This window comes from Canis aureus, chromosome 4 (assembly GCF_053574225.1).
Source record: "Canis aureus isolate CA01 chromosome 4, VMU_Caureus_v.1.0, whole genome shotgun sequence".
Taxonomy (NCBI): domain Eukaryota; kingdom Metazoa; phylum Chordata; class Mammalia; order Carnivora; family Canidae; genus Canis; species Canis aureus.
In genome coordinates, this window is record NC_135614.1 from 86,930,247 (window position 1) to 86,957,549 (window position 27,303).

A 27,303-nucleotide genomic window follows, 5' to 3' on the forward strand; every position below is an offset into this window, starting at 1 on the left:
ATACTCACATTGTGGTCCACACATCTAACATAGGGCCACCCACCCCCCCGCCCCACATAGAGGCCAGTGGCCAGCTCGGGATTTCCCCCACAGATACCTCATTCCCAAGGCCCATTTCTTTGTTCTCCAGCTTGCCAAATGTTGATTTGCAAGCTCCTGAGAAAATTCCCAGGTGTGGTCTGAAACTGACCCTGGAGAAGGTCAGGGAGAAACTAGAGAAAGAGGAAGACCACTCCAGATTGGTAGGGAGCAGGTGGTATAAGCACGGGAGCTTACATATGAGGCTTGTCTTGGGCAGCTGCCAGATGTGTAGATCACTACTCACCCATTAGAATCTTAGAAATGGTTGTATATAGTTCTTAACTGGATTCAGTCGCAAATACCATCCAGGTAGTCTCAATACTACTTGACTAACTCAAGGCTATATCCTTGGGGATGCTACTGGGAGCAGGGAAGGCAAGCGGACCCCACATTCTAAGGATGGGGAGCAGGGGAGAAGCCTCTGATTGCCCAGGTCCAGCTAGTAAGTCAACTAGTGGTCATGTCCTCTCAATGACCTCGTCTAACACATATATATATATATATATATATATATATATATATATATATTTAAATTTTTATTTATTTATAGTCAGAGAGAGAGAGAGAGAGAGAGAGAGGCAGAGACACAGGCAGAGGGAGAAGCAGGCTCCATGCACTAGGAGCCCGATGTGGGATTCAATCCCACGTCTCCAGGATCGCACCCTGGGCCAAAGGCAGGCGCCAAACTGCTGCGCCACCCAGGGATCCCATAACACATATATTTTTATTTGACAACGTATGTGTTGCACTTTGGAATGCTAATTTAATACATTTAAGAAGGAGTGCAGGTTATGATATAATGATTAACATAAAAATTGATACACACAGTTTGAAACAAAATATATCTCAAGGAGAGTGTAGGGATGTATTCAGTTAGAGGCTTTTCTCATATACAGATGAAAGATTGCTTAAAATTAAGATATGGATCATTCTTTCAATTAAGGAAAATGGGGTGATAGTTGTCACGATTTGATAAATTCACTGTTTTACTAATAACTCTTTCCCTGCAGCACACCACTTTCCAGGTATTTGAGATTTTTGAATGTGAACAGTAGATATATTTAAGCCAATTATTTAGGACTAGATTATACTGACTAAATTAAATATTAGCTGGTATAAATTCAAAATCTTACAACAATAACAACGTATCATCATGGCGATTCATGAAAATTTTTCATCAATGTAATTCCTCTGTAAGTAATGGGAGAAAGCTAAATTTAATTTAGAGACCCTTTTTCAAATATCTGGTATAGCTTATCAGGCTAATATATGCCTATTATGCTCATATATATAATATAAAGATTAAGAAATATATTTAATTCGGAATCCCTTATGAAGCAATAGTGTGCAATGAGCAAGGAATCACATCACCATTAAAAACAGGAAGCTGTCAAACAAAACAAAACAAAACAAAACAAAAAACAGGAAGCTGTCATGTCCCTGTCGGCCTTGTGTGAGAAGTTTCTCTGCGAGTCCCTAAGCTGCTTATGCTGTTCTTGTGTCCTGTTCTCTGGTTGCTATATACTTTCTTCCTAAAGCCCCCTGCAGGTGACTCCTCACGCCGAGCGCCCTGCATGTCAACGATCACAGGGCCTCCAGCACCTGCCCTGCTGTCCATTACCCTCTCTGTTTCACAACTGCCTCCACTAGGCCTCTACAAAGGAAAGACCGTGTCCTAATTTCAGGAATCTCAAGCTTCAATGCTTCGAGCTGGAATCTTCTCAAATTTGCATCACGTGGGAGATGGAACCTTTTCTCCTTGAAGATCACAGCATGGGGCGGATGGCAATCCTTGACAGTTGCTTCTCTTCCCCTGAATGTGCCTGGACTGTGTGGCAGGGTCACTCAAATGAAGGAGTCGCACTGGGGGTGTGTGGATTGTCGGGGAAGGCGCTCATGCTAGCCCTGGGGGATGTAAGCAAGTTCTCAGTCGTCTGTGGTTAAAGGCCTCGGAGGATGCTGACGTATACAACTGTGCCCAAAAGGGCAAAAAAGGTGCTACCACTCCTGAAAGAGAAAATCAGACTGAAGAAGGGCAGTCGAGAGGCTTCAAGTGTACACTGGGTGAGTCGTATAGTAGTGGGTGATGAGATCTAACAGTTAATAACTTTGAAGGAAAGAGAAGAACTAGAACTTGAAACTATTGAAATCACATAATAATTGTCAAATGAAATGCATTTGTTTGAAAAAAATATTTACTTTTCTAAAGAAAATATTTTATTTATTTGAGAGACAGAGAAAGAGATTGAGAATGGGCAGTGGGGAGGGGCAGAGGGAAAGAGAGAGGCAGACTCCCTACTGAGCAGGGAACCTGATGCGGGGCTCGATCTCAGGACCCAGAGATCATGACCTGAGCTGAAGGCAGATGCTTAACTGAGTGAGTTGCTCAGGGGCCCTGAAAAAAATTATTTTAATATGTGATAATAGCACTCAGGGAAGAAAATCCAGGTGTTTGTGTCCTGCCGGCCATGCTTGCTTTTTCAACTCCTGTTACCTATGCTTCTCACCTGCACCATTTCATCCCCTCGCTGTTTCCCATGGGACTCTGCCAACACTTGCCAGTGTTTTCTATGAAATATCTCTTCTGCTATTGCTAATGTGCCCTTACTCTTTGTGTTAATATGTCACAAAGACGTGTGTATGGTGACCGCCTACATTTTAGATTCGAGCTGAAATCTATGTAGGTTATTAGCTGGGGGGTTGATGGGGTAAGTCACCTGCCTGTACAACATATGGCAACGGGCCATGAAGGCCTATCCGTAGACAGGTTTTACAACAACATGTATTTAATGAGAAGAAAAGAATGAAAATATTATTCTGATACCTCCGCAGGAATTTACATGTATTTAGGAAAATCTTACATTGAATGATACGCCAATTCCAACTGATTCTGTGTCTGAAGTGAAGTCAATGATAAATGTCCCCACTCTACCCTCATTATAGACAAGGCTGAGGCAGATTTTTCTCACAGTTGTGATAGAGGGAGAAACATTCTCTTCTTTGCTTGACCTACATAGAATAGTTATGTGCTGAAAGACCAAATTAGGGCTGGTGAGAACTTCTCAATAATAAACAATTTTTGAAATTTTAATGGTAAGATATAAATCATGGTTAACAGGATTTTCAAGAGAACAGATTACTTCTAACAGTTAATCATATAATGTTTTGCCTGAAAAGCAGGATAGATTGTTTTATTTTATGAGCAAATGCATCATGGATGGTGCAGCTGCTAAAAATTTGCTCCTTCTCTAGGCATTTCTCTTTTGCCCATAACTTTACACTGATTAAATTTAAGTATGTCCTAACCTTCCCCCCCCGCCCGCACTTTGTAAGATCGGATTCTGAACTTCAGTCCTCTGCATGCCGAGAGGTTTAACTCTTGTCTGATATTATTCACTCACAAAATCAAAATTCAAATTAGTAGTTTGGCTGGACTATTCTATTTTTTTAATATAATATTGCTTGTGAATATACCCTGCTCTTAAAAACATACTGGCATAATCCAAGGTGTCCTGCCAAGGGCCCTTCTTTTCTTCTCTCACCTTCCATCTTTCTTCCAGAGATCTTATTCTCATGTTGGTGGAAGCCATACTTTTTTAATGAATTCTTCAATGCAGCCATCATTCTTCACTTTCCTCCATAAGTTCTTGGAATATACCCCTCAGAGAGATCTTTAATGATGCATTGATGTAACTGGACCACGCCATCACAATTGTTCACTTCCCTCCATAGACCATCCTACTTATGCACAGGTAAAAGCCACACAAGTCATGATGCCATTGAATGCCAGCATTTATCGCCACACACCTCCTCCATGAACATCCCGATTGCTCTTCTGCTTGTTCATAATTCAGGTACAAACTCTTATCCTGAGGATCTGCTTTCTAGAACCATCGCTGATGCTGTCTTTGCATAGGTTAGCTACTAAGCAGAACATGAAACAAATGACACATGTGCCATTACTTTGCTTGAATGCATAATTTCAAGGTGTAAGGGTCAAAGATACAATTTTGAGCTGTTCACGGTGTTACATGATCCCAGTGAAACTGCATAAAATGCATGTCAGGACTCTTATTTGGAGAAGAGAAAGGAGAAGAACTTTTCCTCTGGTTCTCACTTCCTAGTCTCACTTCCAAATAGAGATTGCCTCGGGATGGGATTTACGAATTTGACTAAGTGATGCACATCAATGGATCATCATCAGCACAAGACAGCCCAGACTCAATTCTTGGTTCTGCAGTATAGAACGCTCAACTCGCAGACCACCTGTAGGAGACCCCTCTTGCATTATTTCTGGTCCTCTCTTCCAAACTCCTCTCTTGTTGCAGACATCACGCAGCAAGCATCTCCACATGGCCCCCACCGAGAGCCCCAGTCACCACTCGGCATGCCGCACTGTGATTCAGTGTCACATGCTTCTTGTTACAGGGTTTCTTTTGGCATCATGGTGAGAACTTGCTTAGCATCCTCACATGCACACTCTGAGATTGTGAGCTTTTAATGCCAATGCGAGATGAAAGTTGGCGGACTAGGAAGTGAGAACCAGAGGAAAAGTTCTGCTCCTTTCTCTTTTCCAAATGAGAGTCCTGACATGCATTTTATGCAGTTTCACTGGGATCATGTAACACCGTGAACAGCTCAAAATTGTATCTTTGACCCTTACACCTTGAAATTATACATTCAAGCAAAGTAATGGCACATATGTCATTTGTTTCATGTTCTGCTTAGTAGGTAACCTATGCAAAGACAGCATCAGCGATGGTTCTAGAAAGCAGATCCTCAGGATAAGAGTTTGTACCTGAATTATGAACAAGCAGAAGAGCAATCGGGATGTTCATGGAGGAGGTGTGTGGCGATAAACGCTGGTATTCAAGGGCATCATGACTTGTGTGGCTTTTACCTGTGCATAAGTTGGATGGTCTAAGGAGGGAAATGAACAATTGTAGTGTCCAATCACTGTGCACTTTACCGGCACGGGAGAAATAAATATAAGGATGGCTTCCATTTGCTTATTGAAAGTCTTAGAAATGAAAAATGTTACTCTGGAAGCAACAAAATTCAACTAAATGAGAAACCCATAAGATTTTTTAAAGCTTTTATTTAAATTCCAGTTAGTTAACATACAGAGTAATATTAGTTTCTGGTGAACAATTTAGAGATTCAGCACTTCCATACAACACCTGGTGCATATCACAAGTGCACTCTTTAACCCCCATCAACTAACCCACGCACCCCCACCTCCCCTCTGGTAACCATCACCAGATGGTCTCTATAGTTGAGTTTGTGTCTTGCTTTGCCTCTTTCTTTTCTCCCCCGATGATCATTTGTTTTGTTTCTTAAATTCCCCATATGAGAGAAATCATATGGTATTTGTCTTTCTCTGACTGACTTGTTTCTGTTAGCATAATGCTATCTCCATCTGCGTCATTGTAAGTAGCAAGATTTCATTCTTTTTTTATGAAAGTCATAAGATCTTTAAGGTGACTTTTAAGCAGATTCACCTTCTATAGCTATTGAGAAGTTTGTGCTGAAAATCAGGGCCAGCTTCAGAATATAAGTATAGTTGATATGCAAAGAAATGTTGACAGATCTCTTATGTCAAAGCCAGGCTACACTGGAAAAGAAACATGACTCAAAGCTGGAATAGGCATATGGATGAGAAGCCTTAGACTCTTAAATTCCACGTGTCCCTTAAACATTCAAGAAGATTCAAAATATGCACATTTAAGTAAAGATAATGGAGGATTGTGTTCTTCCAGGGATTAAGGTCTAAATATCCCTAATAGCAAATAACCCAGGCTGTACAATTCAACGACCAAGATTTAGGGTAATTTAGAACCTGTGGTGGAGAAAAATGGAGATGACAGATCTTTATTAACACCTGTAACCAGCTGCAATGATGAGGAATGAGGCTTCCGAAAGTCTTCCAGGGATCTATTGCATATGGTTACCACCCTTGAAAAGATGCTGTGGTCGGGTGCCTGGGTGGCTCAGTAAGTTAAGCGTCTGCCTTGGAGATCAGGTCATGATCTCCAAGTCCTGGGATCCAGCCCCCTGTTGGGCCCTCTGCTCCACAAGGAGTCTGCTTCTTCTCTCTCTCTGCCCCTTCCCCCTCTCATGTGTGCAAGCACTCACGTGCGCTCTCTCTCTCTCAAATAAGTTAATAAATAAAATAAATAAATAAAATATTTGAAAAACAGAAAAGATGCTGTGGTTAATTAAACTGTTACTTTTACTCTTGTAAAACAATTGCAGACCTCATATCCTCATTAAAATGGTATCCAGATATACCATGGGAGCCCACTATAATAAAGGAAACGTGGGTCCTAGGGGTACAAGGGCTAAACTGCATCAGAAACCTCAAATACAGCATTTCATATATACTTTGCCTTACCAGTCTTGTGGCAGCTGCCCCAGGTAGCTAGTTTTGCCCTAGCTAGTTCTTTCTGGACACAGGTTCAACCTGACTACACCTGACTTCTGTCCAGTTCATCATGACTCTCATCAAATTTCCTAAATACCACTCTTGATGCTATTACAGGAAGCCCTAGGTATCCACTCATATGTCACGTGGCAGGTTGGAGGAGTTAATGACAAGAGAATGTTTTACCAATGGAAGAGCAGAGCCGGTGGATACATCCTTCTCCCTTTCTTTCCCATGATCAGTGTTCCTCAGGTGTACTTTACTAAGCTACCATGGCACATGCCTATGGTTGGGACAATTGCTCACTTAGAGGGGCATCCACTTTGTTAAAGTGATCTCCTGTTGGGCCATCCTCCTCTTGTCCTCTTCTCTGGATTCTGATTAATGAGATGACAGCACCAGAGATGTTTGCCTCAGATTCCACTTTCTGAGAAACTCTGATTAATATATAATTTAATAAATACAATTAAATATATTACTTTAAATTAACAAGTAATACCTAGTGTGTAGAGAATGCACTAAATCAAAATTTGTCTGACTTTTTTATAATTAAGTTTTTGCAAACAATTCTATTGTTTCTGATTTCCTAATATGCTGCTCCCTTCTCTGAAGAGTAATTTGAAAATAATTGTCAAATAACCCTTTGTTACAATACCTGTACTTGCAAAAATGTATCTAAAGGATTTACCCTAAGAAGCATATAAACCATTTTATAATTGTGATTCTCACCTCATTATGTATTTTAGGAGGAAAATATCAGAAACAGATGTATAGCATCAAGATAAATAATTTAAATAAATTATGATATGTGTAAAGGATGAGATGCTACACAATAATTAAAATTCATAATCTGGGAGTATATGTAATTATCTGTAATATGTTCCCAGGAGAAAGTCTGTTAAAACCTGGATATACTGTGTGACTTTCATTTTAGAAATACACCAAAATATTAATAATACATATTTATGATCTTGTACAGTATTTTACTGCTTCAGAAATTTTTTTGTTTTTAATTTTTGTATAATAAAATCATTACTTCTACATCAGAGAAGTATATTATAGCCATAAATCATCTAATTCCTATATTTGTGACATTTTATCTGTGAATACTTCAGTATTTTTTCATAACAAGTAATTATCTCTTTAAATATTTCACATTAAATAAATGTCCATGAACTTCATTAACCAAGTGGTCTCCAAATGTTTTTTTTTTTTCTTATCAAGTAATGTTCAAAACAGACTGAATTATAGAGCTCCAAAAGCATTTGTACATAGTTTACCCAACATTTCCTGAATCCATAATGGAAAACAAACGGCACATTATAAGACTACAACAAGTTGGCATTTTCTAGAAATATGTTCAATGCAAACATTTTTAAAATATAAGAAATAATATCAAGACATTGGTATTACATTTACTTTTCATATATATATTCATATATATATGAACATATATACCTTTCTATCTTTCTATCTACTTACCTAGCGTTCCATATGGCTACTAGAAGACAACTTTGTAGGAGATATACTATTGTCCAGGGACAAAATAGAAAAAGGAAGGTACTTTTTTAATTTGGTGAAATCACATCTACAAAATGTGCAAACTAGATTTAAAAAGATTACTCACTTAATTGTCATGTTTTCCACATGGTCAAGATTAGGGTAGGGAGGTTGCTTTAGCATATACTGTAGTTTCCACTTTGTAAGGAAATATCTACACGCCTTCAACTACCAAGGAAAAAGTCCAGTGATAGAGATAAGATCATTTTGCAGAAATTGGATGATTGAATTCAATTGCATTTGCCAGTATTCTTTAGTTTTTTTCTCAGCCAGTAAGAAAACCACAGTTAACAGCTGCATAGACCTTCGACACATTATTTTTGCAAATGTCATGGTCAACAGCAACTAAACCCATATAGAGCATCTCTTGATGCTTCCTGAAGCTCAGGCAAAAGGAGAGGTAACAACTGACAACTGACCTGAAAACCAGTATTATGTGCTCAAAATAATTAATAGAGAAATATGTATCTTCTGTGTAAATATCTTAAAGAAACAAGATAAGTGAAGAAGTCATCACATTTGGCATTGATTGACATTTCAATACTACCTACGTGATTAGCTGAATCCTAACCGCAGCTATCTTTTCTCACTGGCTTTTGAAGTTTAGCTGCCTGACTAAGTATGCACGTTAAGACGAGTATCATGAAAAGAAAAAGAAAAAGAAAGTTGTAGAGAATTGAGGGGTTGTTTTGTTTTTAATCCATTAGATGAAAAAACGAAAAAGGTTCACATATATTTCTGAAATGGGGCTCTATTGGGAGAGGTATGCAACGCTTTATGGCTAGTTATTATTATAACTCATCACCCGTGTATTATAATCACCCAAAGTAAATATACATTTAATGGTGTTTTTCTGAAGCGGAGCTCATAGCAACTCTGCCAAGTTGGTAGGGCAGCAGCCAGCCTCATTTTTCATGTAAAAAATAAAAGCATAGAGACCTTAAATAATATTACTTCACTTGCACTTTTTATTCCAGAAAAAATATATATTAATTAATACAAACCCACCTGATGTTACTGTGATTTTATGTCTTCAATTATTGGATTCACACAAATCATGGTTATCGGCTGATGGAATAGACACTTCCTAAGGGTGAGTGCTATGTCCCTAGCACCTAGATGTATGCCCGGTGAAAACAAACAAACAAAAAATAATAATAAAATAAAAAGAGGGAAAGAATAAAGGTAAGAAAATAGAATTTAAAGGAAAGAAGTGCATCTAAATGTGTAATGATAAAACTAAGATTCTCCTAGGATTTTTCCTCCCAAAGAGGAAATATATTCAGTGTACCTCATGTGTTTAAGTATAGCTATATCTTCTTACACAAAAGTATTTTCCTATACTAAACACCTTCAGATACCTATTTCTTTTCCATTATAATCCACTGTGAAGCATTTTGCTTACCCTACAGTGAATTTGAATTAAAGTGCCATATGCTGTTCTGAAGAGCTTGTTTCTACAAAGTATTTGCTACAATTATGGGCAACCCTTTGCAATTTGTGTCACTGCTTCTACAGCAGAATTGGAGGCAAACCACATAAGTGTGATTGTGAGTGTGTGTTCATGATATTAGCCTATCTCTCCACCTTTGTATATGAGTAATATCTTACCTGTATCAAAGTTGTTTTACTAAAGTCATCAATTTCTTTTGTTCAGATGATTAAAATCAAAGTAAAATGAAATGGAAATGTAGAAATCTTTGAATAATGACATTTATAATCATAGATTAATTCTAACTATTTATATATAAAAAGAACAGTATAAAAATATATGTTTGAAGACATGTAAAATCTGCTTTCACTCTTCATCTTCTGCAATAACAAATTGGATTTCATAGGAATTTTTCAAACATCCTTTGGTCAGTGTGCATACGTGTATGTGTGTGTGCATCTGTGTAAATTCATTTTCCCACTTGATTTTAAACAGGCAATATTTTACCATCATTCCTTTGTTACTACATGATCCCAAATCACCCTGAGTTCTTTTCTTCTTTCCTGATAAATTTTAGCAGATACTCTTCCGTAGCAAAAGAAGCTATATGAACATTGTTATGCTTAAAAACTATTTATGAATCTTGGAAAACATTTACTTAGGGTAGGGAAAATGGCTTTGGGGATTTTATTTTATTGAATTTATATATTTTTTTAATCCACATAATCCAAATGTTTCACAACTTCATGATTCAAAGCTTTTTAAACAACTCCTATGAGTGTTTTTTCTCAGATAGAGTATAAATATTTTGGTAGGGCAGATATTAAATGTGCAGTGCAGTTGAATAAATCTGTTTTATCTGTAGAGCGTGTGTACCTTAAAATGCATTTCTAGTCCTGGGCTGCATGAAAGTAATTTGGAGTGGGTAGGGGAAAAGGGAAGAATTATATAGACTTGTACTACAGAAGGGTGGTCCGTTGAATTAATTTCTGTGACATCTTAAAAACCACAGGCTGTCCTCCCAACACTTACTCGGTAGCTAAGGAATCAGGTACCGCCTTACCTCAATATCTGAATGATCCCTTCCTCTCCAAAAACACAAGGGGACTCATCTACTCATGAGGAGTAATTAGAGCTGTCAATCCCGAAGACCTGTGACTTAAACAAGAAGAGAATTGTTATTTTTAAATTAAAGGATACTTCTTACATGCACCCCTGAAAGACAGTTTCCAGCTTGTAAGCGGACATGTGACTCCGCTCCTTAGTGAGTTACTTATAGAGGCTACAGCAAGTGGAGTGGTTGCACAAAGTAATCTTTATTTTCCAGTAAATAAGGAGATCACAGGGAATAATTTCCAAAGCCATGACTCCCTGAGCAGAGGTGAGTGGGTTCTTTTCATTTAGGATACAAGATGAATATTTAGAAAGGGGAACTTAGTCATCGCAGGTAAAGGTAGGTGCAAGTTTATACAGACATATTTGGAGAAGACACCTACATGTACACCCTGTGCACCCTATGTTATGTCAATAAAGCGTGTGGTCCTCCTAAGGCAGACACTTTAACATCATAATGTAGCAGAGGTAACTGTGAGACACACCTGGGCTCATGTATGGAACGTTGACTTGGTGACTGGGCTCAAGCTGGTTGAGGCTGGCTAAGGCTGGCAAGTTCTTTGTCTGCGGTAGGTAGGCTAGGGCTGTTCTGTGGTCTAAGATCATTCAGACTAAGGACTTAAAATGTAGGGCCTTGCTTCTTCATAGGCTGGGACCGTATCAGTTGACCTTGAGTCCAGGCTTCTGCGGAAACACTAGTGTACTTGTTAGTGGGGCCTGAAAAGAAGCAAGAGCTAGTCAGGGAAAAACAGCCCTCTAAAATATAAGCTATACATTTTCTATAATTTTATCTTCATTAATCCTGTTGGACATGGCTTCAGTGCCTCAGCGCTCATAATATCTTTGAGTAACTTTTATTGCTTCTAATAAAATAGAAATTTTCTGGTACAAAAGAGCCATGGCTAGAGAGTCAATAGAGTAGTCTTCCAATGGCTAACAACTAAAGAGCGAGTGGCGAAATGAGCTTTCTAAAAATAAGAAACAGAATGTAAATTCCTGTATTGGCTGCTGTCTTTTATTGTGAGGTTAAACACTGACTCCTGACTGGCTCAGTAGATGGAGCCTGTAACTAACTCTCTTGACCTCATGGTTTTAAGTTCAAGTCCCACGTTGGGAATTACTTAAAAACACATTACTTAAAAACACATTCTTAAAAAAGAAAAACAGTAGTAGCATGTTTTTCCCTCCTCCATGTCTCCTTCTAACAGCTAGTAAAATAAAATTAATATAAGACACAGAAATAACATAGAAATTTAAATTAACTAACGTGAAATATGGGAGGAAAATGACATTATTTAATATTTTCCTATCCCAATCTGCACAGAATACACCATATATGTTAAGACAAGAAAAGGGGAAGGGATAATCACCAGCAAGAAAAATGTTCAGAGGAACTATTATTTTGAGAAACTAAAAATGTTAAGGCCAATAGTTCTTCATTTTTTCCCAAATTGTAAGAAGCCTCAAAAATGAGCAAAAGTTTATTCAATTTCCTGTCTATTGTACTTTTCTGAATTATCTCTGCTTTTCATTGTATTTAGAAATGCATATCACAGCCAGTAGTATTCAGTGGATTATTGCCCTGTGAATGCCCACAAATTTTGTTCTAATTTGTAAATTTATTTATCTTTATTTTTAAAGATATTTATTAACTTAAGGAGAGAGAGAGAGAGAAAGAGAGCATGAGGATGGAGGGAGGGTCAGAGGGAGAGAGAGAAGCAGACTCTCCACTAAGGAGGGAGCCCCACGTGGGGCTCAATCCCAACACCCTGCAATCATGACCTGAGCCGAAGGCAGACATTTACCCCACTGAGCCACCCAGCCGTCCCCTGTAAATTTATTTTAAGGCCACTAATGGTGAGTGTGTGTGTGTGTGTGTGTGTGTGTGTGTGTTTTAAATTTGACTCTGAAAAAAAAATTGACTCTGAGCCAATTGTAATATCTTCCTGGTTCCTTCATTAATTCCTAGGTTAAATACAATATTTGTCATGTATTGAATGTGTATAAGAATTCTTATTTTACTTTGCCTTTAACAAATATCATAGACCACATAGACATTGCAAAATAATCTTTATTATGATAAAAGCACAACAGGATATGACACATGAGCTGGAAGGGTATAGGAAAAAATTAAATAATATTAAAAAGCAGTAGTGATATAAAGTACAGTAGAGGTCCACAGAACCAAAGCAATAACTTATGACCCTGAGGTCAGAGTCAGTGACGTGGAGGTACCTTGAGAAAGTAATGATGCTGAAAGGAGTAAAGTATGAAATAGAGGAAATAAAAGAGATTTCTGGGTTGGAAAATTTTTTCTAAGATAGAGATGTCACTGAATTTTAGGATGGAATTAGGAAAAAAAAAAGAATGGAATTAGGTAAATAAGCCAACAATGTTTACAGAATGTTTATAATAAAAAATGAATTTTTCTGGCCTTTGGGGATGGAAATCACATTTCCTATGTGAGGAAAAATTCAGTGACCTGAGTTTTCACTAGGAAAAAAAAAATGGCAAAAGACAGTAAAAGAGAAATTAAGAGACAAATGTAAAATATGAAGAAACTATTAAATTTCGGAAGCAAATTATAATAATCCCCCCCTGCAAGAAAACCAACGATTTGAAGGTACAGCACAGATGACAGTGGTGTCAACCCATCACAGAGGAGCTAAATACAATAATTAGACCAAGTACCTCACTGACAGATGACTGGTTATGCCACCAGTCCGGCGTGGTACCGATGTCTGTGAAGAAGAAAGCAGACCCAAGCGAATGGGCAGCATGTACACCTGTGGCTGGGAGACAGGCCACATATACACCCCCAAAGAGCTAAGAGGTACTCACAAAAATTGGGGGTGATCAATTTAGGATAAGCAGCCGATAGGGTAAGGGTATTTGCATCATCCAATCCATGGATGTGGGTGATGGAGTCTTGGGTTATGGTAAATCTGACAACTAGTAGAACTTTCCAAGGCAGTACAGAAGAGCAAAGGCAGAAAATATAAAGCTCAATGGGAGCAGGACAGGGGCCATAAGGACAAAAGAAATGGAACTGTCAGATAAAAAAAAGGAGGAGAGAAAGAGAAGAGGAATGCTCACGGTGCATTGAAGCAGCCCTTTGAGTACTGATGAGCCCAGCCTAGCGGAATTAGAAGTCTAGCCTCACCTGCTCACTTCCTCCCACGACAACATACTTCCTCTGAAATCCAGGAACACTAAGCTCCTGCATAATAGACAACAGAAAAGGATTGCAGCTAAATCCCATAAAGATTTTCTTAAGTTGGAGAAATGTGATTAAAACAAAATCTCTCCCCACCCAACCCCCCAAAAGTCTCCAGCGGTAGAAGAGAAAGAACAAACATTATATGTTCTCATTCATTTGGGGAATATACATAATAGTGAAAGGGAATATAAGGGAAGGGAGAAGAAATGTGTGGGAAATATCAGAAAGGGAGACAGAACATAAAGACTCCTAACTCTGGGAAACGAACTAGGGGTGATGGAAGGGGAGAAGGGCGGGGGGTGGGAGTGAATGGGTGACGGGCACTGGGGGTTATTCTGTATGTTAGTAAATTGAACACCAATAAAAAATAAATTAAAAAAAAAAAGAAAGAAAATAATTTCATTATTGAATACACGGTAAGCCAGGATGCGAACCCAAGGCAGAAGGACATGTCACCCTTTTATGTCGTCAGACAGCTGCGACCAGTTCCATACATGTCCTCAAGACAAACAATGACTAACCCTACACTAAGAGGACTCAGTGGCACATTTTTCCACCCATAGATCCTCCTAGATTCTGGGTAATCGGGGTTGACCATCTGCGTTAACTAATTGGCTTTGTGCAATGGAAAAATATATATAAACAAAACACCATATTGTAAGTTGGAGTGAGGCTCCCACAGAAATCAGGAGCTGAGACATAGGGTCTCTAGCTCCCTTGATGATTATATGACAAAGAGATGATTCTCGGCTCCTGAAGAAGATATCCCTGGGCTCTAACGCTGGCAGAGGTTTATTTAGCTTTTAAAATGTTTGCACATATTTCGAAGACACAGACGGAATGATCTAAGAAAAAAAGAGGAGGGGAATGTCTTCTCTTAATTCAACTGGAAGAATGAAGCATCTTTATCTGTCATTGTTTGTTTATGCTCTTACAGTTTTCTACCTCGTACTCAATTTTTAAATCCAAACCGCTGTCACCTACATGCAGAGAATCAATGATAAGTGGTTGTCATTTGGATTTTTTTTTTAAATAACTACATTCTTCTAACACAAACAAAGATGATGAGCATAATGTCACTGTTTTAAGTTTTTGCCTTTCTGTTCAATGCCTGGCTGAAGAGAAAACTGTCACATTGTCACGCCTGCTTCTGCATCCAAACTGTGGCAAAACGTTATGGTTGAGGTATATGAAGAAAAGTGCACGTGTTGGACATGCCATGCACTGGAATGGAGCGGCGTGTTTGTCTGGCCTGGGACTCTGGCAAATGTCAGACTGGGGACCCAGGCTTCAGTGCCGGAAGCCCAAGTGGCTGCCCCTGGCCCTTGAGCTCCTGGAAGGCTGGATTTGAAGCTGGTGCATGTGGGGTTCACTCCCACATTCTGGCCTCAGGCGTGCCCTGGCCTGCACAGACTTTAGGCCAGAGACCTACTCTTGGAACCAAGTGGGGGCCCCGAGGTGAGTCACCACCGTACTGTGACTCTAGGGGGAGGGCCGCTCTAGCGTACTGGGACAGTGGGTGGTAGGAGCCAGATTCCTTACAGGCAAGTCTTAGGAGGAAGGGCCTTCAGAAGCAGAGGCAACCAGGTATTTCCCATCCCAGGACTTTCCTGCCAGTCCCAACAGAGCCCCTAAGAGCCCATGAGATTGGGCTTCCACTGGGAAGAGGGAAAAAAAAAAAAGAAGCTGTATATTAATATAATGCCAGATAATGGGTAGTAAAGGTGGTTCTCTTGATTACGAAAAACAACAAAACAAAACAAAACAAAACAAAAACAAACAAAAACACACACAGAGGTTATTTAATCCAGGATAGGTGTTAGATCCAGGTTAGGACCATGAGAAAGCAGGGTCGGTATGTAGGTTTGTGAATAGGAGGAAATTAGGAGAAAAAATGTTTTAGTCTAGGTATTTGTCTGAGTGTCTGGAATGCTCCTCTCATTTTGTTCAAATGCAAAGAATTTTACAATTAATTGCGACGTCCTACCCTGTGCTAGGAGCTTCTCCCAGGGGACGGATGAGTGCAGGTGTCTAGCAGAGGATCCAAGGGTAGTCACAGATGGAGTCTTCCACTGTTCACAGCAGAGAAGGCCGGGAAACATGGAGAGGAAACTGCTATGTCCTTAACATCCAGTGGGAGGTTCCCAAGCAGATCCCGGACCACGTCAGTTTAGGGGAAAAGGTTAACTGAAGAATCTCTTGTTTTTTTGTTTGTTTTTTTTTGTTTTGTTTTTTTTTTTTTTGTTTTTTGTTTTTTTTTTAGAATCTCTTGATTTGGTTTCCAGGTGGCTCTCCAGGGGATGAGAGGGAGAGTTCTCCTAGCAGCAAATCTCCCAACCCATCGATTCTTTCGAAACCTTTTTCTGCCATCACTGTATCTTCCCTATGAAATCCTTAATGTAACATGTTTCTGTTGTCTCCTCAGTACGTTATAATGAATAGGATTTGAAACAGACCCCCACTAACTGCATTTTGAAGCCCAATATCTAAGAATTTTTTCATTATGGACTATTTAACTCTGTGGGTATGAGATTATGTCTGCGGAAATATAATTTCTACATTCTGACATAGAAACACAGCAATTTGTGTACCTCTACAGAGGAAGATGACATCACTTTAAGGAAAATAATGAAAGCAAGTGTCTTAACATTTTCAGGATGGCACAAATAATCACTGTTGTCATCTGCTAGAAATAGTGTTCATAGACATGACTTGTTTACTTTGGAATCTGGGCACTGGTTGTAGGATTTAATGGAGGGAAAAATATTTCAGAAACAAACAGGAAGCATAAAGATTATCATGTTTAAAAGTGAGGTACTGAATATCTAAACGAGATAATGATTAACATTTCCAAAAATCATCGCTGAAAAGTGACATTTCTCATGACATGTTGGCTTCTATGTGTGTGTGTGTGTGTGTGTGTGTGCAAGTATTTCATAGAATATAATATACTGATAATCCTAGCTAGGCTACTCTCAAATTCTATTTAGATTTATCTCTCTACTTAGCGAACATCTAATAAAATGTTTTAATTTACACAGTTAATTTGAAAATATCAGTTCACTCTAAATTTTAAAAATGCTGTATAAAAAAATAGAAATTATATTTAATCCTATCATCAAGATACAACTGTTGTTAATAGTCTGCTATTTTCCCTTTGGGTCAAGTTTATGTGCAGTGCCAGTTGCATTTAATGAGAATTAGCATGTCAATTTGCATTAGCGTATTGTAAAATTTCAATCACAATTCAATATAAATTATCCACAAAATTCAAAATAATGTGACTTCCCCACAGATTAGAGTTTTGTTAAAATTAATTAATTTTGGAGTTGTGGAGCTCAGCAAATTGCAAAAGTGTTTAGATGTTGCCACGTGACTCCACCACTTAAGCTGAACTAGAGAAACATCTGACTTTATGGGATAAACCTTGCCTTAGGGAAGGTTTGAATTGAGCCAATATCCCGGCTTGCATCTCTCACAAACATGCTACGTCCCTGAGTCTATTTCTGCGTCTTTGTTTACATGTATAGATAAGGAGGTTCCCTGTGGAACCTAAGCCAAATCTCTCTGAAGGTCCCCTGAGACTTAACAAGTATTTATTTAAAAAAAAAAAAATTGCTATAATGCCTAAGAAGGTATATCTTAAAAGTGGCTATTATCTAAATTACATCAGGAATGACCATACACGTTCCAACAAGGGTAACGCATATCGTGAAGTATTTAACACAGTATCCGTGGAGACTCACTTTTTTCTAGAAATTCTAGTTTCTCGTTGCTATGCATATAGGAGAGCACAGGATGATGTGTCCATTGAACTTGCCTCAAGGGATGGAACAGAGTCAGGATTTTGGATGGCTTCGTGATCCACAGTTTACATCTCATTGGAGGTAATAAATAGTTTCAAAACACCATCTACAAAAACCACCTGTTAGTGAGCAAAGACCTTGGCCATTGGTCCCTAGTAAGCCCGTTAGAAGAAAAAAAAAAAGCAAAAAAAAAAAAAAAATAGCAGCTGTGCTTTGTTGCACTGAATTGCTTTGACATGTGAACAAATCCTATCATTAACTGATGACTGAAGAAAGTATAATGTCAACATGTCACTTGACATTTTCATAGCAAAGGGAGAAAAAAAAATGATAACATACACACAGAGCCTTCAGCGGGGCTGGCTTTCTGATATTGAAGTGATATTCGTATTATTATGCTTTAAAGGATGTACACATATTTCTTATGCTTTAAAGCAGTATATTCCAAGTGTATTCTGGCTCAAGGAAGTGAGTCTTTCTGAAATCTGACAAGGCCCTGACCTGTCCCAACATCTGCTTTTTTCAGTTTATGCTGTGTCATGAGCATTTCCTTCGGTCCCTAAGTGGTCTGTGACAACCTGAAGGTGAGGAACACCACTGCTACCGCCACCGCTGCCACTGCGACCACCCCGACCTCTGCCCTCACCTGTGACAGTGAATACTTCCTCTTCTCCCTCACTTCAGGGTAAAGAGGCTAAGGCGTGGGGGGTGTCCAACGTGTAGGGTAATACGCGGAGCAAGTATTGCTCCCCAGATCTCAATTCGTGTGAGAACTCAGTCATACTCACTAAAGAGCATCTCACCAATGACTCCTAAAATTCTTCCATGATATGTACCATGGTTCATGTAAGCGGATATTCAGATATATTTTCAAATTAGGCTTTCATATAAGGCAATGTAACTCGTAATGGTATATCACCTACCGTATGCACATAGAGCGCAGAGTCCTTCTTTCCTTTCCCCTTTTTTAAACCAAACCAAGATAATACAGATTGATCTATTCCAGGGGAGTAAGCTCTATCTCAAGTGTAATGTTTCTATATTCGACTTCATGTATGTTTTCATTTAAAGCAATAGATGCTTGCCTCGTGCTGAATGCTATTTTTGATGAAATATGTGCAAATGGTTTATCTTCCATAATTGGGAAAATAACATCGATCGCAGACTAAGCACTTTAAATAAGATCAGCACCTTACGACAAACACGGGAAATGTGGAACCAAAATACTTCAGAGAGTAAATGCAAGAGAAGAGCTAAAACTCCACGTCCTTTTCACACGCGTTAGATTTCTGAGACCGCGTTGGTCTTAAGCATTTGTGTGTCTTAACGCAACTTTGAAACTGTTTCTTGATGTGTTAAAAAAGGAATTATTATTAGGAATAAGTTTCAAACAATGGCTTTATTATGTCTGAACCCTCGTTAGTCAAAGGACAAAATGGTTAAAAAAAATGTGCAGAGCTGTAGAGAACCGTATTAAGAATTAAAAATTTACAATATAGGTGTAGAGATCTTAGTGATACGTATGCACACACAGACGCACACAGAGGGCCAGGTATAATTGGTACTCCCTCACCTTACCTCCGGAATATTTCCCATCATTCACATGTTCATTCATGTTGTGCATGTTTCTATTTCTTGCCTCCACCTTATTTCTTTCCTGCTCCAATTCTCATCTTTCCAATCTCAGCACCTATTTTTTGTTTAATTTTTATGTGAATTCTTGAAGTGCCTCCGAAGTTTTTTCAGAACAGGTGCAGTATGAATCAATGTTCAGCTCTGATGCGGGGGTGTGGTCAATCACTGCGTCCATTCTGAAAGTCTCAAGACGAATTCTGTTGCATCAATTACAGGTGCAGGTGGAAGAGTGAGTCACCCACCACCCTTCCATTAGGTTTTCAGGATACAACTCCGTCTTACTTGATAATAAAGGGACCCTGGGGTATTGCAGGAGGAAGCATGTCTTCCAATGGTGAGGAAAATGGAAGGACAGGAGGTATCATTAACACTATGTATCCAGATAATGAGCTGCTGACGCTTAGAGAGAAATCAATAATGGCAGGCGCAGCTAGCCCAGGCCTTGGATTTTGGCAGCGTCTTTTTCTTGTGGGAATAAGATTTGGGAGATTTATGTGCGCTGACTCAACCATTACTTTGCTCCCGGGCTATCAAATATCACACTCTACATGATTGTTTGCCATCTTTTCTTCTCGTGACAACAACTTGCTTCTCCCAATATTTAAACCCTAGAAGTTAGCAAGAAGAAATATGTACATTCCTATTTCTACAGAAGTAAATAATGGGGGAAAAAAGAATATATAAGTCACTGTAGCAACAGCCTGAATGTACCGTATTTCACAGAGCTGTCATTTGTCACTAAGAGACAATCATTTTCTAATCCCATCTCACATTAATTTCTCATTCAAACTTCAATCTTGGGGATTTCAAGACATATATGGATATTTTTCATTTGGGAACTCAAAAAAATGAGACACTATTTTTCTGAATAATAATGTTTTTTTTTCTCTCATCCGTGTACTGTACGAGCTCTGTAGACCTTAGAAATTTGCCACTCCCCTGTGCCCTGCCTAAACGCCATCCCATTTACTTTGTGATGAACCAAAATAAATCATGATATTCTGTAAAGCCTTTAATCGTTATTTCCTCTGGGAGCTAAATAAAGGGTACTGTGTGGATATCTGTGTTTTAAGAGATATAAATACTATAAAAATAGCATTTCATATGCTCAGTGGAATTGACACAAGTGATCAGAGCAAACCAGAAACCTGAAAGAACCTCAAATTTATAATAAAAAAAATCTTTGCAAATTGTAATAAGTGAACTTGTTCTCATGGTTGCGTCGCCGCTCATGTCATCACCCCCTTATCTATAATGATAGGGCAAAGTCACCAACTGCAAAGACTCCAGACGCAATCGTTTGTCTGCATATGAAAACCTTCCAGTATTTGTTATGTGCAAACAGTGGATTTCAGTGGAATTCCCAGGGAGCTGCAATCGGGGTCAGATGCAAACCCCAAGCAGAACCCATGCTGTGCTACGATGGTGGCACGATTTTCCTTTAACGTTGAATGCCGCTCTCATCCTGCGCCAGGTTCCCATACACACGCACGTGAAGGCAAAGCTGTCAGTTGTATTCATGTTAATGAGAAATAAGAGATGAAACAGACCCTGGATAGACTTCTTCCTTTCCTCCTCTGTATCACGACTGAAAAAGCAAACTCTATCATTACACAGAGATGTTATGAACGAGCAATGAGAGTCATGAAAACTCATCAGCTTATAATTTTACATAGGGCATTGTACAATGTGTAGAACGTATTACTCTTGTTGTTTAAAGGATATTGCATTTAAAATGCCAAAACATAACCGAGTTTTAGTTCTTTATATGAAAAATATTAAACTCTCTCTTCCCGAACCCATTTATGGGACATTAGATTTGACAAGTTTTTTACTAGGATGTCACATAATGACAATACTCTAGCTTCTATAATAACAATTACACAGAACCCGGTTTTAGGATTATGGTCTTTGTTTAAATGTTAAGAGTCTTGTGACGACTGTCTCCATTTGCATCTTGACAGTACTTTTGAAGACATGATCCATTTTGTCATTTCGGGGCCCCATATGAAAATTTCACGCAGACTTTATTATTCTATGAAAACGCTGTCTTCCCCTGATGGTTTGGTAAGCATCCTTTTATAGGATAATTAGACCCATGAAACTCAGCATGTTTATGGTCTTGCCTTTCCTGTCACGGAACCTAGCACAAAGATCTCTGCTCATTTCCAGTTGCTCTTCCTGGGCTAGGTTCTCTGGCGGAGTTATTTCCTTCTCACTCCATAGCTTTTTAAATCATCATTGTGTTTTTGCCTCAATTGCTCTGTGATTTTATTATCATTGTACCTTCTATTACACGCTTCCTCAGACAGTTTGATGGTATGCGCAGCTCTTTGCTGGAGTTACGTCATTTAATCCACAAAACATTGCTTTGCTACAACTATTATTACTTATGTATTTATATTATATACATTTCAGAGGAGATTGGTGGTAGCAAAGTTAAGTAATTTGTCTGGGATTGCATGGGTGCAGTTGCTTAGGTCGCTGGCTGGATTCAAAAGCTGTGACCTGACATAGTGCTCAAAGTCTACTGGAAATCAGGAAAATAGCAAGTGTTCTGTTGTAAAGGAGAGTCCATTTTCTCCCTCTCTCCACCCTTTCCTTTTCTTTTCCTTTCTTTTTTACCTTACTTATTCTTTCATGATTTCCTCCTTTCTTTCAAGAAATTTTATGGAGCCAACATTAATATTATGTGTCATCGCAGTAGATGCTGGGAGAAGAGCAGACGACAGAATGAACTAAGAGACTGGATGTTTCCATGCAAGAGGAAGGCCTGTTTCACCCTATTCATCCTCGTCTTCAAATAGGAAAATTAAAACATAATCCACCTCCTCTCTTATTTCCTTTAATTTTGTGTTTCTAAAATACAAAATTGCAAACAGCTTTTGCGGCTTACTCGTGAATGCATTTTGGTATTTATGCAATAGTTTTAGAAGATCTAGGTAAGGAAATCAAAGATCCAACCTTGCAGTGCAAACATTTCCCATATGGACACTTCTAACTTACAACAGAGCAGCCAGTGGATTATGTGGTGACTAGAATTTTTTGTTGTCTTGCGAACCATCCTGTTCTCTTTTTACCCCCAAGCCTAGACTGTAAGATGGTCAAGTGTCATGAAGGCTTATTGAGTAACAGGACAGGTATAGGTTTTGTGTTCCATTTTTGGCCTATTCCCTCTACAAAATTCTGATAAAGGTGGCTAAAGAGCCTTGCCCCACATTAATATCTCAGGTTGAAGATTCACTATCATCCTGTGATGATAATCATAATCATGCATAAGCTCATTGCTATTTCCTCTCCCTCTCATTTTCTTCATGTTACTTCCTTTCTTTCAAAAAGCATATTTTTGAAATAATTCCTTCAGAATTTCATTCAGCCACTGACAGCTCATCTGTAATTTTTAGATTCCTTCTTAATAATGATAATATGTCTTTCTGGATATTGATGAGAATATTCCATTGAGTGTCATTTCACAATTTAAAAAATAGTGGCTTGCTGCAGTTGCCTAATCTCTTCATTCAGAACATTGACTCAATGTTGTGCATTTTTGGCTCTCTCCCGCCAAAAATGGGATTTTTAGCCCGTTACAATTATAAATAACTGACAAAAATGATATCCAAGTGTATTTATATTTCTTACCATACTGTTGATAAAAATCTATGATTATTTATATATGGATCATTAAAGTGATATATTTTATTGAACTCTGTAAGGGTCATATCATCTAGAGTAATAAATATTTATTGAGGTTCTATAATTTATTATAAAGTTTTAAGTGCTTTACATTTATTAACTCCCACATTAAGCCTGCGATATAGGTATTACATCTGGTATATACATTTTACTGATGAGGGTTGAGTGAGAAAGAAATTAAACAGAGGGCAAGTCCCCAGGGTTAGCAGGTCAGCAGGCTCCACCTCACTGCTACACTATGCTGGATCCTAATGCCCTGAGTTATCCTACTCCAAGACACGTGTAATTTACACAGCGCGTTGCCACACGGAGTGAAGTCAGTCACCAACTTTTGACAATTGCATGTTGCAAATGATTTCGAGAGAGGAAAGAGCACTATTTTTCTCATTTCACATGCAGAAATGTGAAGTGCTTAGCTTGCTTCCAGATAGCAGTTACATAGGATCCTATGTAAACACGACCATAGATATAATACTTGCTTCCTTAGGCCTTCCTTTGTAATTCTGTAAGATTTTTCCATGGAATCGTTCTTCTTTTTTTTACTGTTAATGATTTTTCCCCCCTCAGGAAAGGCTTGACGAGATTAAAATAGATATATGGCTCCACAGAGGAAGTTTCTATAGTAACGGAAACCACATAAAAGAGAGGAGCACCAAAATGTAACATTCAATTCACAGTGAAAGATGCATTTATTCTATTTATATATCTAATACCATGTTGGATTCGATGTTAATTCCCATCTTCAAGATTCTCTAGTTAATTTGTCTTAAAAGCCCGTAGCTTGTTGGTCCTTGAAAGATAATTGAAGGGAATACATTTGCATTTTCTACCATGAAAGGGAAGTATGGGCAACTAAAAGGAACAATGTTAAGACATGCATTCACACCTTCCTGAGGCTCTCTCAGCACTCCTGCTGTGCTATCTTTCCTCCCCACCCCAGACCCCCCCAAACCCTCCCCACCTCAGTCCCTACCCATACATCAACCTCAGAAGGAGTCTACCTTCCACTCTGTCCTCCTTAAACACTCTGCCTAAGAGGACATTTATGCTCATTTACCACAGTTTGGACCAGATATGCAAGATTCTCTTCCCTGCAGAGCACTTACATATCCTAGTTTGACTTGGTCTAATACTCCTTTCTTTTTCTCAAATAATCCCTCTCATTTCTGGAATTTAAAATCTGCCTTAAGTACAATCAATTCTTACAATGATCTCCATCCGTTTTATAAATCCCCCTTTAACTTTTGCTTTAATTGGAACCTAGTTATTATGTCCTGAGGGCAACAGTTTCCTTTTTTTGAAGTCTTAGCTGTGCATGCGTGTGTGTGCAAACACGTGCGTGTGTGAGTGTGTGTGTGTGTGTGTGTGTATGAGTGCCTATAGGTGCTTTTGTTCTCCATGTGGCTGAGGGTGGCATAGGTAAATTCCTTAGAATGCATTGCTACTTCTTGGATATTTTTTGTTTTCAAAAACCCTACTCTAAGATGTTGCTTGAGACTATATACATATTATTTCTTATCACTGTACTAATTAATAACTTTTCCAGGGAATTCTTCATTTTAGAAAATATTTGCTCCTTGATTTGACTGTCTTTCTTTATTTCTCCTGCATACTTGGATTACAACTAAGAATTCCTCCATAATTGGTCCAACATGTGATCTTTAGTGCCTAATACTCTTCTCTAAGATGGTTCTCTTGATCTTCCACATCTGAATTAATGACCTTGTCATTTATCTAGTGAGATCAAAATCTCGGAGCCTCCCTGACTCTTCCTTCACTTACACTTCGTTACTTACTCATCAGCAAGTCCTACAATAGGTAGACATGTAGATGCCATTAGCTCATTTTAAGCAGTTTGTTGTTTATTCTGCATATGATTATAATCCACTGGAAAATTTTGAATAGAGAAAAGAATTTGACTTGAACACATGTCTATTGCTAATGAATTGATTGAAGTGGGGCACTCATGGAAGCAGGACGAATTCAGGGAGATTATTTCAATATCAAAGTGAAATAAAATATTAGTACAAATTTGGGTGATTCCAGTAAAATAGATGAAAAGTGGGTGTCCCTCCAGATGCTCCTTCCTATCTGGCCACCCAGGGTTTCATGCTAATCCCAAAATGCAAGGAGCTCACTCTTGCTTTAGCGCTTGTTCCTTTGTGGTTCTCTTGCTTTTGAGATATTCCTCAGTTCTTTTCCAGAGCATCACCTCACTTTGTTACAGTCTACGCAAATATCTCCTCAGAGAAGCCATCTTCATACACCTTTAAATACTCCCCATCTATCACAGTCTGTTTCACAACCTGATTTTACTTTATCTCACATGTATGATATCGGTAGTATATACATGGAAGATACATCTATCGTATACATGCAGGTATACGCACCCATACATATGACTAATATTATTATGTAATGTATTTATTTATTTCATACCATTTATAATCAAGTGAGTCATAAACTCCCGGCTTTTGATGGTCTTCACAACCACAAATTTTTAGCACCTACAACAGTCAAAAAATAACAATGATATTTCAAACACTCATTGACTAAGTAAATGGAAGGTTTGTCAAATTTAGAGCTTAGAGAAAAGGGTAGAATGTATTCAAGTGGGTGTATTTTATACCAACTTCTTGAATTTTTTATAGGTAAAAAAGCTTAGAACTGAAGAAAATAAGCCAAATATTTAAGACTATCACAAAATCATTTCATAGCAAGTCCTAAAATAAAATTTCAGTTCCAAATCCATACTGCTTTACACCATGCATCAAACAGATGGACATTTTCTATATATTTCGATGGAAAGACAATTGGCTATGAAATGAGATGCATCTGTCTCAAAACTCTGTAACCATCTTTTTTTTTTTTTTTAAACTATGCGATCTTGGGAAGATCACTTAAACATTTTGAGTTTTAGTTCTTCAATCCGTTAAATAACAGTAATAGAATTTCCCTTGCAAATTTGCGGCACAATTTATCCACTTTCCATGGGAAGTGCCCAATAGTGAACATATGTCACAACAAACTTAAATAAGCGATACGTTTATGGTGGTGTTGGTGGGGCTGATGGTGTTGTTTGGGGTTATTACTGATACTTTGAGCCCAATTTGAAATAGTCAAATGTTTTTATTTACAGTAGCCCTCCTCCATTATTTCACCTGCCTTGGTTTTAGTTACCCACAGTCAACTGTGGTCCAGAAGCGGATGATCCTATTTCCAATGTATCCTCAGAAGGCGAGTAGTAGCCTAACACTACATCACAATGCCTATGTCATTCTTCTCACTTCCTCATATCACACAGGCATTTTATCATCTTGCATCATCACAAAAAGAAGAAAGGTGAGTCATAAGCTATTTTGAGAGAGAATGAAAGAGACCACATTCACGTAACATTTATTACAGAACATTGTTATATAAAATCATTCTATTTTATTATTTGATTGTTAACCTCTTACTGTGCCTAATTTACAAATTAAACTTTATCATAGGCATGTGCGCATAAGAAAAACAACACAAAATATGTAAGGTTCAATACTGTCCATGGTTTTCAGGCATCCATTGGGGATCTTAGAATGCAACCCTTATGGCTGTCTGGGGTGGGGAGGACTCTAATTAGCTCTCTAATGACAGATCATATTTCTCAGCATGGCTCTCTTGCAAAGGTATGTTAGGAATGAATTATATATTACTTCTAGAAAAAGCAATTTGTTTTATTATCAATAAATGTGTTTCTATTTATCAAAAAAATTGTATCTTTGCTTCTAAGTCAAATAATCCTTCTGTCAAGAAATTAATCATATTCCTCTCTTTTCATTCCAATTTTGTGCTATGAATTTTACTCAATCATATTAATATCTACTTTATTATCATCTAATTCTCACTTTTCTTCACTAACAAATAAATTGCTTAAGAGTTTATGTATATGTATTTTTTCCCCACAATTTCAGATGTGGAATTTATTTAAATTAATCCCAGATTAGTTTTCCTGGAAGTATCTTCTGTGCAATATACTTAGGGCATTTGTTTTAGCCTTTGTGATGTGGAGCTCTCCCGACAAAAATCCAGCTGTCAAAAAGCAGGCATTTCAAAAATAAATAAATAAATAAATAAATAAATAAATAAATAAATAATAAAAAAGAAACAGCGGGCATTTCATTGTGTGTGGGAGTGTTGTCTGACAGCCTAATGGATAAATGACATATTTAAACAATTTTATTATATTAAAGATTTTTGACTGAAGTATTTTAGGGTTATTTTATTCCCTATAGTAAATGACATATTTTAGAAACTTGGAGCTGATGTTCCGTGTTTAACCTGTCAATTTTAGTTTCAAAAT

At 38.1% G+C, this 27,303-nt stretch overlaps 1 long non-coding RNA gene across 1 annotated transcript in view; it reads right to left on the reverse strand.

Moving 5' to 3' along the window:
• Positions 1 to 10,566: 10,566 nt before the first annotated feature.
• LOC144311964 (uncharacterized) overlaps positions 10,567 to 27,303 on the reverse strand; it is a 38,121-nt gene continuing 21,384 nt past the window's right edge. The window contains exons 2-3 of the long non-coding RNA XR_013377439.1: positions 11,096 to 11,327; positions 10,567 to 10,655 (exon numbers count right to left, since the gene is read on the reverse strand). This is a non-coding gene — a long non-coding RNA (uncharacterized LOC144311964). The remainder of the gene's footprint in view (positions 10,656 to 11,095; positions 11,328 to 27,303) is intronic.